The following is a 14,896-nucleotide window of genomic DNA, read 5'->3' on the forward strand; positions in this document are numbered from 1 at the left end:
ATGTTAGAAATTTCAGCAGCACTGCTGTCTTCATCGAAGACAACATGAATTGATTCTTCAACATTAAGAGTTCTATTGTTGAAGATTCTAAAGGCTTTGCTTGCAGCAGAGTAACCAAGAAATAGTCCAGCATCTGATTTTGAGTCAAATGCAGTTAAATGATTTTTGCCATTATTTAGCACAAAACATTTGTAACCAAACACATGAAAATAAGATACGTTAGGCTTCTTCCCCTTCCATATTTCATAAGGGGTCTGATTGTGCCTTTTGTTGACCATAGATCTGTTTTGCGTGTAACAAGCAGTATTGATAGCTTCAGCCCAGAAGCGCTGAGAGATGTCTGCATCTGCTAGCATTGTTCTAGCTGCTTCTTTTAGAGTTCTATTTCTCCTCTCAGCTACTCCGTTTTGTTGAGGTGTTCTGGCAGCTGAATATTCATGATGAATCCCCTGTTCATTCAAATATAACTCAAGATACTTGTTAGTGAACTCAGTACCCCGATCACTTCTGATTTTAATGATGGTAGTAGATTTTTCATTTTGAATCCTTTTCAGAAGCTTGATCAAGAGACTACTGGTTTGATATTTTCCTGCGAGAAATATTACCCAAGTGAATCTAGAAAAATCATCAATAACAACAAGAGTATATTTCATTCCCCCTAAGCTCATGATGGGGATTGGACCAAAAAGATCCATATGCAGTAGTTCCAGACATCTTGAAGTTGATTTGCTATCTTTGTTCTTGAAACTGGATCTTATCTGTTTCCCAAGCTGACAAGCAGAACAAACATGATTTTTAATAAAGTTAATATCAGGTAATCCATCAACTATATTCTGCTTCTTGAGATAATTGATTGACTTGAAATTTAGATTATTCAATTTCTTGTGCCATAGCCAGTGTTTATTGCTAAGAGAAGCAACTAAGCATGTAGGAGTATTGACATGATTTGAGTTCCAAGAGATTCTGTAAGTATTGCCTTCTCTTTTTCCGGTTAACACAGTAGTTTCAGCAGAATCTCTAAATATACATGAATGCTTCTGAAAAGCTACAGAATAACCATTATAACATAGTTGACTAATGCTGATTAGATTGTAACAAAGATTGTCAACTAATAACACATCATTGATAGTTATGTTACCATGGATAATCTTACCCTTACCCATGGTTTTACCTTTTGAGTTGTCTCCAAAAGTTATCTTTGGTCCAGTACAACTCACTATCTCGGAAAGTAGGTTTTTCTGTCCAGTCATGTGTCTGGAGCATCCACTGTCCAGATACCATGTAGAGTTACTGACTTCTGCTTTCTTTTGCTGTTCCTGCAAACACAAATTTTAGTATCTGGTACCCAAATCTATTTGGGTCCAAGCCTTATCAGTCCTTTGGGACCCACATTTGTACAATTCTTGGTGACCTTGTACTTCGGGTATCAAAGATGTGTGTGCAATAGAAGGTCTATTATTTCTAACAGTATGCATATTAAAATGTTGTTCCTTTCTTCTGTTTCTGTTTTCCAGTCTGTATCTCTTCTGAACAGGTTTAGAGTTGTAGTACTGGTGGTTTTTAACCTTCATATGATGTTGTCTTCCAGAGTTGAATTCTTTTCTGAATCTAGAACTCTGGTCAACTTTTTCCTTAGGTTTAACGTAACCCAGACCATAGTGCATTCTTCTGTTCATCTGATTTTCATTCCTTTCAACTGAAGCAGTAGGTACATCTGGTTCCTGTACCACACTGGATTTCACAAAGTGAATGTATTTCCCTTTGCACATATCCAGTGTTGGCTTAGTATTAGTTTCAGAAGTGCCTTCATTATTACAAAAACCGAGACCGCTCCTATCTCCTGACTGTTTTTGTAATTCTTGCATCTTTTCCAATGAAACAGAAGACTTGTTCCAAGCATTTACCAGTAGCGACAACTTCTGGTTTTCAGAAAGTACCTTCTGGTAATCTGCTTTGGCTCTTTCATTCTCAGTTATTAATTTACTCATCTTAACTTGTAAATCATTACAGCTGTCTACTTGCAAGCAAGTTAACTTACTGTTCTGATTCTTTAAGTTCTGATTTTCGATCTTAACTTCTTCAAATGATTGAGAAAGTCTGGAATACTCTTTTACCATGTCATGTAGTGCATCAATCAAATCATTTCGTGTAAATTCATTGGAGTCAAAATCAAATACCTCTTCAAATGTCGCGGTTGAGTAATTGTCTGCCATGAGACATTTGACTTCTTCTGCATCACTATCACTGAAATGACTTTCTGAGTCAGATGACTCAGAACTAGAGTCCGCCCATTTGGATTTGCTTTCTTCGGCAATCATTGCTTTTCGATCTCTTCTGGTCTTTTTGTCATTTCTCTTGTGATCCTTTCTCTTTTGGTCATCCTTCTTTGGTTTAGGACAATCAGCAATGAAGTGACCTATCTTTCCACAGTTAAAGCATCCCATATCACCAGATGGTGAATCTTTCTTGAAGTTGCGATTGGGACCCTGATAAGTTCGATGGTTCTTCTTCATGAACCTGGAGAATTTCTTTACAAATAAGGACATAGCATCACTACTGATTTGTTCAGCAGTCTTCTCCAATGTATTGTCAATGATCACAGTAGGTAATGCCTGAGGTACAACTGCAGCAGCAGTAGAAGAGGTAGTGGCAGTAGCAGTAAAAGCAGTAGCAGTAGCAGCAAGAGCCTTGGTGGGTAGGTTTGAAGGCTCTTCTCCACTCCTTACTTCCAATTCAAACTCGTAGGCTTTCAGATCTGCAAATAAGTCGTACAGTTCCAACTTGTTCAAGTCTTTGGATACTCTCATAGCCATTGTTTTAACATCCCATTCTCTGGGTAAGGCTCTCATCACCTTGAGGGCTATTTCTCTTTTGTTATACTCTTTACCTAGAGCTGTTAGCTCATTTACCAGGCTGCTGAATCTTTCATCAAACTCGTTTAGAGTTTCACCAGCTCTCATTTTTAGATTTTCGAACTTCTGCATTGCTACAGACAGTTTGTTTTCTTTCGTTTGCTCATTTCCTTCACATATCTGGATGAGCTTCTCCCAAATATCCTTTGCAGTAGAACACATTTTGATCTTGCTAAAAGTGTTCTTGTCGAGAGTTTTATACAATATATCCTTCGCCACATTATCAAGGTTGGCCTTCTTCTTATCTTCACTGGTCCATTCACTTCTTGATTTTTCAACCATCTGTGGTGCACCCTCAGTAACAGCAACAGCTGTATTAGGCTTTAATATTTTCAGTGGACCATCTGTGATGACATACCGCATGTCATCATCTTGTGCTGCAAGATGAGCTTGCATTCTGATCTTCCAGTCATCGAAATCTTCCTTAGAGAACATAGGGATCTTGCTGAAGTGTTCCATTTGTTGTAGTTTTTCACGAACAAGAATAACCCGCTCTGATACCAATTGTTGAGGATCGAAGTTGAGTTTAGAGGGGGGGTGAATAAACTCTACTCGTTTTTCTTTGTTTTCTGATGAGGTACTAAAATCCTGTTAGGGATAGTAGTTTATCTTGTGCGTATACTTTCACCTGATTACAATAAAACGTGCGGAAACAATCTGATGAAGTAGTTGAAAGACAATAAAACAGTAGGCAGCAGTTGTTTATGGAAGTTCGAAGATAAACTCTTCTACGTCTCCCCTTCTCCTGTTTCCAGAAGGCATAACTAAAAGACTTTGGATATTACAGTACAACTCTTGCACACACCCACTTCAGAAGGACTTATACCTCGGCCTACTGAAACTCTTAGTTTCTCAACTCACAAAAATACGAAACACAAAGTTCTGAAAAGACTCTTTTCAGATTACAAACTCTTCCTGATAAAGTATAAGTGATGTAAAGATTGTGAAGAGTGTAAGAATCAGTAGCACAAGATGATCTTCGAAAGATCAGATATTAGCTATGAAGCGTGTGCTACTTTTCTTTGTGTTGAACTTTAAGTACTCAAGGAATTTCGAGATTTGTCTGATAAGAGAAAATAGCTTTGTTCCTTGAAAGATGATATTATATGAAGTTAAGTATCGTATAAGGATTTGATCCAAGTATATATAATCGACTGAGTTCAACGTTCACAATCAGAGGATGTTTCCAGATGACTGATACAATCAGCTTTATTACCAAAAAAAGTTCCTGCAAAAAAGCTATAAAACAATCAGTCTTGTTTTATACTTAATTGGGTAAAATGCATTAAATAACTCCGTATAGTATTTAATGCTGCAATTAATACTAGTACTAGGAACTCTTTAACGGTAACAATAAAGGTAGCAACGTTAGGAAACGTCCTCTACTGGTTTTGTATTACTATCCTTTCTACTGGTTTAGTTTTATTAGACCAGTAGCTTCTGATAAGTTAGTCTACTGTTCTGGTCTGATGGTTTTAGTTAATCATCGCCACAATAAAATTCATGTCTAACACAGTTATTGCATTCTTCTAAATCTGAAATATCATATATTTTCGGAATTATAAGATTCTGAAGAATTCTCAGTTTCACTATCAAAATTATTATTAGAATCCATTATTATTTTAAATAATGTTTCTTTTAGATTATCATCTATATCTAAATTATTAATTTTGTTTTTAGTCAACATTGATTAGCATAATATCCTGGCTTTTTACATTTTCTACAAATTATTAATTTATTTTTGTAATTTTCTTTTTTCCAATCAGCTTTCCCTGCTTCACGGATTTCTTTTCTTTTCTTTTTTCTATCTTTTTGTCTTTTAGACAAATGTCTTCTCTTATAAATATTTTCATCTTTATCTTTAATTTTTTTCTTACCTTTATTAGGTAAATCCATACCAAATTGATCACAAAATTTACCTAATTGTTTTTTCTCTAGTAAATTCTATCTTTTAATTTGATTATTTAATTTTAATTCATTACAGAGAGCTAAACCCTCTTGAATACATGTATAAATCAAATTACCATAAGTATAATTTTCATAAGAAATATTAATATCATCTTTTCTTAAAACTTTTCTAACCCTTTCAGCAAATAAGAAAGGTAGACCATCTATAAATTTAGCTTTCCAAAGACTATTATTACAGTCTGGAATCTCATAAATACGAGATAAGAAAGTATCTTTATACCATCTAAAATCAGTAAATATTTTACATTTTAGATTACTTAATAAAGTTCTAATTTGTTCACTATTATCAGTGAACTTTCCAGTAAAATGTTCAATCATAGTCATTATTAATAAATAAACTACATTTTCTGATTGAATATTATTCTCTATCTTTATGAAATTAAAAATTTCATCTTTTTGAGAATAATGTAAATAATTATCCCACCAACCTTTAAGTTGGCCAGTAAATCATGCTGTTATCATTTTAGCAATATTTTTATCAGTATTACCTGATGTTTTACAAACAGTACTATACATAAGCATTATGTGAGTAGTATTATAAATTTACCTATCATTATAATAAATATTTTTTCCATTATAACTATTAGGAAAAATATATTCTTGTTCTTCAATAAGAACATCCATAGGAGTAGGTTTATTACAATAATATTTCGTTGTGGTAGGTCTATATGTCCATTTAATTTTATTAATTTCTTCATCAGAATGATTATTAATTTTTTCTAATTCTTCAAACTCTTCATTAAGAGTATTTAAATTAAAATTTCTAAATTTTTCTTCTAATAATTTTTCTATATCAGAAACAGAAGATTTTAATTTAAAATCCTTAATATCATGAGGGGATTGTATAGATGAAGTAGCAACAAAAACAATATTAGTTTCTGGTTCTTCTATATGAACATCTGGTTTTATTTTATTGATAGCTAAACTAATTTTATCAATACGATCTTTAAGAGAATTAATTTCGTCTCCTATAATTGTAAGATATAAATTTGTATAATTTTGTTTTTCAATTATTTGATTTATATGTTTAACAGTGATTTGTAACATATCATTCTCAAATAATATTGAAAAATCAGTAAAATTTAAAATTTTATTTTTTTTTCTATTATAAAAGATTGTTGAGGAGGATAAACAGATTTTTGAATCTGTCCTGAAGAAAGTTTATAATTTCTTTCAAGAATAGAAATATAATCTATAATAAATGTTTTGAAAAACCAAAGAACAAAATGTATTAGTTTATTCTGGTTTTCACAATATTTATAAAATATTGAAACAATATAATCAAACTCTTCTTCAGAGAAATTTTTAAAGTACCAATCTCTAAAAGATTCTCATTTGGGTAAATAAAATTCTGCATTGATCTTTGCTCTAGCAGAAGATCCTTTAGTAAAATCAATTTTTGGTTTACTATCCATTAAATACTAAAATTCATTTCTGAAACTGTATCAGTTTCTCTAACTTTTTGAAAGTTACTTTTATGAACTATATTATTCTGATTTATAATTAAATCATTTACTGTATTAGTAGATTCTAATTCTTCTCTAACTTGAGAAGTAGATGCTCTAGAAGTTTGTGGTATATCTACCATATAATCTAGAGGTGAAATAAAAGAATGACTAGATCTTGATCTAGCATAAACAGAAGGGGGTAATAATCTTCTTTGTTCATTATTAAACTGTATTTGAACAGATACTTCATTATTTTGAACTACTTGTTGTAAATCTCTATTTATTATAGGATTTCTAGGAACAGCTTGTTCAATTATCCAGTTTTCTGGAAATTCAATTTCTTACCATTTTATAGATCTACGGGTTGTAATGTTAGATATATTAAATTAGTTTCTATCAGAATAGTTTCATTTAGTTCTTTATCTATTCTTTTACACATAGGATTAAGTGTAAATAATGGTTTATAATAAATACGATAACAGATACATATGACTTCTGTTCCAGGAGTATAATTATAACCATGAGTTTTAACATTTAATGTTAAAGAATCTAATATATTAATATCAGACAGAGATAAAGATAAATTAGGATTAACATCAAAATATACTGGATCATGTGCCAGACTAGATTGAATTATTCCCATAAGGGATTGTTTCCAATTTAAATTTCTACCATCTCTTAAAGCTGCTATAAAGCTTTCTGGTAGTCTTTCTAAAGTTAAAGGTCTAAAGACAATTTGAATTAAACCTATATGAATAAATCTGTAATTTTTCCTATAAGGCATAATATTTTTATTGTTTAACAATCTAATTACCATCTCATCATTATGAAGAGGTACTGATGATTCTGTAGTTTTAACTACTTGTTTAAAACCAATTCTTTCAAAGGTTCCTAATTTATAGATCATTTTAGATTCTATCTTAGGAATAGTCCATTTATTCAATAAATCTAAATTTTCAGGTAAATTATATTCTTCATTTAAACTGTTATGAACAGTTTCTTTCAAACTGAAAATATTCATTTGAATAAAAGTGCTAAATTATTAACCAGACTATTTCCATGGCTCTGATACCAGCTATTAATGAATTTATATATTATGTAAATGTAGGTATGTTTCAAATGTTATAAAATACTAGGTATGGGCACCTCAATTCTTGAAGTGGTCTACCCAGATTTACAGTATAACATATCACTATTTATATTTTTTCCAGAATAACTAATCATGTGTTTATGTTTGTGTAAGTTTTATCTAATAATGTAAATTTAAAAGCTATAATGATCATGAACATAGTATTTTTTATGTTCTTCTATATCCGTACGAAAATAATTAGTATTTCGTGTTTAACAAAGTGAAAAATATGAAAAACAAGGAATTTATAAAAGTGAAAATAGTTAGGAAAAAGATTGAATTGATGTTCAAATAGGAGAAGTTTAATAACATGTTGCAAATTAAATATAATGTATTGATTTATCTTAAAATATAACAAGAGATCTACTCCATAAATAAATTATTATATATTCAAAAATAGAATATCTGTATTTTGTTATTGGTTGTAAGGGTGTTACATTTAATGATGTTGTTGATGCTAAGGAATTTATAAATGTGATAACTTTAACTTAAATATAAGCTGTAATACGAGTCATTAAACAATCGATAAGAGCACAAAATTTTTTAGGGTAGTCAAAGAAATTTTAAAAATTGTTAATGAAGACAGGATTTGAATTTGTTTAACTTTTTTTTTTTTGAGAATTTAGTTGATGGATTTATGAATTTTGTAACCTAGGGTTTTTTATGACATATAAACATGAGAGATAATATTAATTCATAAGACATCTGAATAAAAGATAACAATGATGGCCTAATAAAAGGAAGTAAGTATATGATTAAAAAATGTTAGGAGCTCGTATTAATCTAAAGTTTATAATACTTTTACGTACATGTACAACGACTAAGCATTTTCGATAACATAATATAAAGAGTTTATTATTCATTTAATGTCATGGTTGTTTTGATGGAGTTCGTTGGTATTTAGGATTGTCTCAATGCATGTTGCATAGTTTAGTAGGAGCAATAGTTTTGATTCCATGTTAGGCATTCTTTATAAGATGATGTCCCATATTAGGCTGGAGTAAACTCTTCCTATTAGTTCGCCCACATCTTTCTGAAATTGATAGTTATATTAATATTGTTAACATCCAATATATGTATAGTAAGGATTGTTTTCCATTGAATTTGGTTTATATACTGAATTTCTAGTTAGTAAAAGATGGACATCGAAAATTTATAACATAACAAGTATGTTAAACGTTAGGTAATTAAGCATATCAATATGTATGTGGTAAGAAAAATTACAAACAGAATCCATTGTGAAGATTACATGTACTAAAATTGTACATGTTTGCGTGCAATAGATGTAAGAGTTAAAAGTTTTAATTTCATATTTAAAGTACCATTATTATATCTTTAAATTGATGAGCATCTTTAAATTTTTTCCCAAACGATAACAAAATGTAGGTATCACATCATATTGTGTAAAGTAACATAACCACATCATAATTCACATAAAATTTAAATTAAAGTAGAATCCCAAAAAGTACAAAATGTGTTGTTTTGTACTCACCATTATAAGCATAGTTGAACCCTTGTGGTTAACTGATGATTCGAACATGAGGAAAAAAGCCAAATACCATAAAAAACAAGCTGACGTGTAGTATATGATGCGTTGGCAAATATAGGAGTTTAAGCATTGTAAAGAGAATCAATGAGAATATCCAATAATATTACCTCAATTCATTGCAAGACAAACAACTAACACAAAGAAAACAATTCACAACATAAACCTCTTTTATTGTAATCAGTAAGCAGAAATTACTGCTTGCAGCTGAGTATATGAATGTCAATACTTTGGATCCAGTACACAATCTACTAAATATTATTGACCACGTTTGAATAGAAAATGTCGGTTTTCAAAATTTTGAATTTTGGACCCTATCAGATCCATCTCTGAGTGAGTCCAAGGTTTTAGGAAATACAAAATTTATATCTCAAACAAATGGAACCTCTTTATATGCATAATAATGATAAGCATCAATCAATAATCGGATTCTATTTATCTATATATCTACCAAACCCAACGAGAGCCACTATATATTGATGAAACAGCATCAACACGATGATGCTAAGCATTTGCTTTCATAACTGCTGAAGAAATACGATTACGACAGGGGAGTAAGAAATTCACATTTCTATTACAGATCTGAAGAACTTGCAGGGTTAATCGAAGGTAAAACTTGATAAATTACCTTCTAACATACGTGTGATTACTGACGTCGGATCTGTTAATTTACGCCTTTGAGAGTAGATTTGTGAGCGATTTATGTTCTTCTTTATTAGATTTGTAGTATGAATCTGTGGTAGAAAAGAATAATGTTTTGTTCTCGTTTGTTTGTTTTGTTATTGTAATGTATTGACTTTTTTTATTGGTTAACAAATCCAATGAAATTTGTCTTGTCCTAGAAAGTACTTGTTCGTTGTCATTTTTTCTTTAGGTAACATGTATCCTATTTTTGTGTTTATGTAACGATGCTGTAGAGAAATTTTAATTCTTTTTAACAATATTTGTAAGATTTGTTAATTTATGTATTGGTTTGATCTAACATTTTTTATACTTGGTAAGTAATTGTGCGAAATGGACCGTAGATGTCATAACATTAGAATTTTCCTGCTGCTACACCAACTGATGATCCGTACAATTTTAATGGTGTGTCTGTTAACTCGACATCGCACGAGAATACTCGCCGAACGACGTCGTCAAGAACGTCGAACGTCAGCTTCGTACAACATGTCGGGAAGAATGAATGCTCAAATGAACCATTTAAGAAGAATTATTGAAACCGGAGATGTTCAATGTGTGGTTAATTTGAGGATGAACAGAAATGCATTTGAACAACTATGTTACTTGTTAACTCATGTTGGCGGGCTGCATCATTCTAGATATGTTAGATTGAAGAAAAGGTGGCTATGTTTTTGTCCATTTTGGCGCATCATAAAAAAAACCGAGTGATCGGTCATGATTACATACGAAGCGGTCAGACAATCAGCACACATTTCCATGAAGTCTTGGGGTCAGTACTGAAGCTACATACTATACTGCTTGTCAAACCTTCCCCTGTCGATGAAACCTGCACCGATGACACGTGGAAATGGTTCAAGGTAATAAGAAAATTTGATGAATACTACTTGTTACAAATTCTATTTATAATGTACTACGTACAATAACTTTTGTAGGAGACATCCTGATACATATTACTCATAATTTTGTAACTTATTTCGCAGGGTTGTGTAGGTGCGTTGGATGGTGCATATATAAATGTGAATGTGCCTATTTTAGAGAAGGAAAAGTACAGAACCAGAAAGGAACCATAGCAGTGATTGTTTTGGGAGTTTGCAACCGAGATATGAACTTCATCTATGCGCTTTGTGTGTGGGAAGGATCGGCAGCGGATGCTCGAGTTCTTCGTGATGCATTATCTCGTCATGACGGAATTAAAGTTGAAAGAGGTTAAAATATTGTGCAATGTAGTCATATTTTTTCACCATTCTCTGTTACTGGATTCCTTTTGCATTAGTGTTTTGAATTGAAATTCACTAACGAAATGTATGAATTCGATTGTAGGTTGCTACTATTTGTGCGACAATGGATATGCAAACGCACAGGGATTCTTGACTCCGTATAGAAGAGTACCATACCACAGGGATGCTTGGGGCAATCGCACAAATGCTCCAGAAAATTATAAAGAACTCTTCAATTGGAGACACAGCAAAGTACAAAAAAGTTAACATAAAGATCCGAGGTTAGGAGATATCTCGAAAGGTTGCATTTCAGAATTTTGGGAAATTCAACCACAAAACTAAAGAAAAGAAATCTTTGTAAAACTGTAGGCACCAAATGATGTTTTTATCTTAATGATAGCGGTATGTTTTATCCTTCCTTTAAAGCTATATATATCAGATTCATGTTCAAAGCAAGAATCAGGTGGTCCATGTCGATTCCATGGTGATGATTATCATGCAGGTGATCACGAGCCAAGGACTGGTTAACAATCTCAGGAGCAACCGAAAAGATTTTCTAAACATGAAACAAAATTATATCTCAGGAAAGAAACATATAATTATGAAAACTATAATGAAAATAGAACAAAAATATACCAACAAGACATCAAAAGCATGCCATGCAATGCCTCCAGCAGTTGCCAAAAGCACGCTAGAAATCCCTAGAGTTCCTATGGCCATCTCCAACCCATTACACTATCTTAGTGTCACACTAACTTTAAAATAGTGTAATTCTTACACTAAATCTAAAACTCATCTCCAACCCATCAACTCTAAACTCTACACCAAAAAGAATATTCTCAGAATATTCTCTATTATTTTATTCACAACAAATAATTTATTTCACAAAATATTTTTAAACACAATAATTAAAATATCATTAATATCTAAAATAATGTATATATCGAAATTCATTATAAATATACATGAATTAAAAATTTAACTAAATAATTTTTTTTGAATTACGTTAAATTTTTTAGTATTTAATAGTATTATTTTAAATACTTAAGCTTAATACTTAAAAAAACATAAAAAAAAAAAACCCAAAAAAAAAATAAAGATGTACGAGCACACCACCAAAATGGAGTAGGAAATGGTGTTGGGTTGGAGAATAAAAATTCACACTATGATGGAGTATTACACCAACATGGTGCTGGGTTGGAGATGGCCTAAAGTCTCAAATTTACCGTGTCCTAGAAAAAGTAAGACCATCATGAACTGAGAGAGAAGGCAATTTGAATTCTATCAAAACTTTACACCTCATGCCCTCAGAAACTTCTAACAGTGATAATATATCCAACAAAGAATAGTCCACATCAATTGTCCTAGAAGACTGTATTAGCAACTTAATACTAAAATAAAAATGATACATGAGATACCTTTTTACTAATTGAATTTGAGAAACTTTGTGATATCAAAGTAAACTTATAAAAATACTAATTTGATGATAAGATTTTATTTTGCCGTAGAAATCTGAAGAATAGATTTAAAATGACAATCATCATAAACATCGTTGTATTTACATAAATTCGAAAAGACGATGATTCGAAATCCAACCAACGTTTAATTCATTGAAATAATCAAATATATTTAAAATTCATAACTTTAAATCCATCTACATAACGACAACTTTAAATCTTTATTTTCTTTACTCATCTCCAATAACATCATATCACTTACTCATGACGATTTACAACATCTTACCTTTAACTGTAACCAGCACCATCTGTTTCTTGAAACTTCAAATATTTTATTTTGATATAAGATCGTTATTACGTTCTCTTCTTGAATCATAGAATCAATTCTCTAATGATCGCCACTTGCATACAATATAAATAAAATCAATAATGTTAATTCAAAATTATTCATCCCAGTATTTATATTTTAATTAAAACCATATTTTATAAAATAAAAATTTATTAAACCTATAATACACACACACACACACATAAGATTGTTATATAACATGCTAGATATGTGCGCTTGTATATACTAAAGGGAAACACCACATGAAGCCTTTATACTTGAATTATGTAAACTTGGATAAGGAATTAATAGATATAAAGGTTAAAATCTAAATAATCTTTGTAAAAAAATAGAAACTATGAACTACCCTAAGTTCTGTACATTAACCATCAACCATTGCTATTTATGAAGAGATCTTCACATGTATTCTTCATTCGCCTCTTTCCTCCGACCATTAAATCTGCTCCACAATTTTTCAACCAACCCCTGTAGATATATACATGCCAGTTTCGACATAGAGAAAAGATTACGAGAGGTGGAACGATCCCTGCCCTTCAGTTATGGCGCATAACACACACGAAAAGTTAGCCGGTTTTCTGAATTTGATCCACGAAAGAGTAGAGAAGAAGAAATGATATCGCGGGTAGAATAGAAAGAGCGAGGTCGAATTTTGTTGAATAAGGTGGGAGCTTCAAATATTTTACACAGGTCATCACACTGGGTAAGTCGGCGTCAATCCACTTGCCACAATGCTGTCAAGAAAGTCAAATACCAGAAAATTAGTAATTACAGTTTAGTGGAGAAAGGTGTATGATCTTACTCGAGAGATGTCTATACTCTGAGCTTCCGAACTATGGTCAGTTTTGGGTGGAGAGAAGCCAAGCCCCCAGGAGGAAGGCGGGCTGCACCAGTCACAAACTGCAAGAATGCTCGTTGCTGCTCACTGTTGAACTCTCGCATGATTTCAAGCAACTGAGAGTTGAAAAAGATACTCGTCAGCTCAAATGAAGGATTTCTAAGAACTGAAATCAAGAGATGGCACTGTACTAACATCGACGATTGGGGGACTACTGATTGTGTATCCATGGTCGAATTTGATGTGATCCAAAAGTTCATCCGACTGTATCAAAGGAATAGAATATAAAAGGACATCAGCTGGCGATCAGAACAAGTGTTGACATTCACTGGATGTTAGATTTTTTAGTAATACATACGAGGATACTTTTTTTTTTAACACATTCAAATAAGATATTAAAAAAAAGTGGGGTAATTTACTTTTTAAAAACAACTAAAATTTTGTAAAATCTTATTTAATTTCTTGAAAATTTAAACGTCTCCTGCCTTTTTAACTTTAAAATTCTACCAATTTTTTTTCATACATACTTTCGAAATTCACCATTTAAAATAACTTAACATTTCTATTAATCAAAATAATTTAACATTTAAAATCTCAAGTACATAAAAAACCCTACATCGTTAATTAACACATTCAACTTCCATCTTTAATATGATCAAACTAATTTCAAAATAAAGAATAAAAATATTTAATTAACTCAATAACAAAATATATAAAACTTTGACTATCAAGTTAATGTGGAAAAAATAAAGTCCCTCGGGAGTGTACTGCTGGACTCGATCAACTCAAGTATCAGTGTCTCCGTCAATATCACCATCACCTGCAACATTCAAACCTAGTGCATCTAATGACTCTGTACGTTCTAAACATGAGTAGCAAATAATACCATAAGGTCAAAAATTAAAATGACGTAATCCAACTGCATGCAAATATAGGAAAAATGGAAAATAGCTAATTAAAATATTTTAATTTTTTAAATAGATTATGATTGATATGTTTATATGGTTTTGAAGTATTTTTATACTTGAATGCTTAAAATGTATTTTAAAAATGTTATTTGAATAGCAATCGAGGAACGGAGACCGATGACTGAAAAAATGAGAAATAATTTCATTAAATAATTGTTTTTAATTATTTAAAATAAGGTTGACGCTTTTTGTTATTTTTGAAAATAAGGAGTTTGAGGTGATTTTATATGTCGAGACGTAAATTTTATCGGTATTCGATTTTCAACAAAAAATACAAACATTTTGACAACTCGGTTAATAATTTCACGAACTTTCCTAAACGAAATAATTTTTAAATGTACAAATGGGCTTATTGAGCCTAGTATAGCTTTCTAATAGGCCAAGTT

The 14,896-nt window shown here is 31.4% G+C and overlaps 2 long non-coding RNA genes across 2 annotated transcripts; one reads left to right on the forward strand and one right to left on the reverse strand.

Moving 5' to 3' along the window:
* Positions 1-9,942: 9,942 nt before the first annotated feature.
* On the forward strand, positions 9,943-11,148 carry LOC140821227 (uncharacterized). Its single transcript, XR_012115676.1, has 3 exons — positions 9,943-10,541; positions 10,665-10,889; positions 11,005-11,148. It is a non-coding gene; the product is annotated as an uncharacterized lncRNA (long non-coding RNA).
* A 2,109-nt stretch (positions 11,149-13,257) lies between these two features.
* Positions 13,258-13,894, reverse strand: LOC140821225 (uncharacterized). The gene is made up of 3 exons (XR_012115675.1): positions 13,738-13,894; positions 13,507-13,658; positions 13,258-13,438 (listed from the first exon to the last, which is right to left on the reverse strand). It is a non-coding gene; the product is annotated as an uncharacterized lncRNA (long non-coding RNA).
* Positions 13,895-14,896: the final 1,002 nt, after the last annotated feature.

Source organism: Primulina eburnea, unplaced genomic scaffold (assembly GCF_022965805.1).
Source record: "Primulina eburnea isolate SZY01 unplaced genomic scaffold, ASM2296580v1 ctg462_ERROPOS2638552, whole genome shotgun sequence".
Taxonomy (NCBI): domain Eukaryota; kingdom Viridiplantae; phylum Streptophyta; class Magnoliopsida; order Lamiales; family Gesneriaceae; genus Primulina; species Primulina eburnea.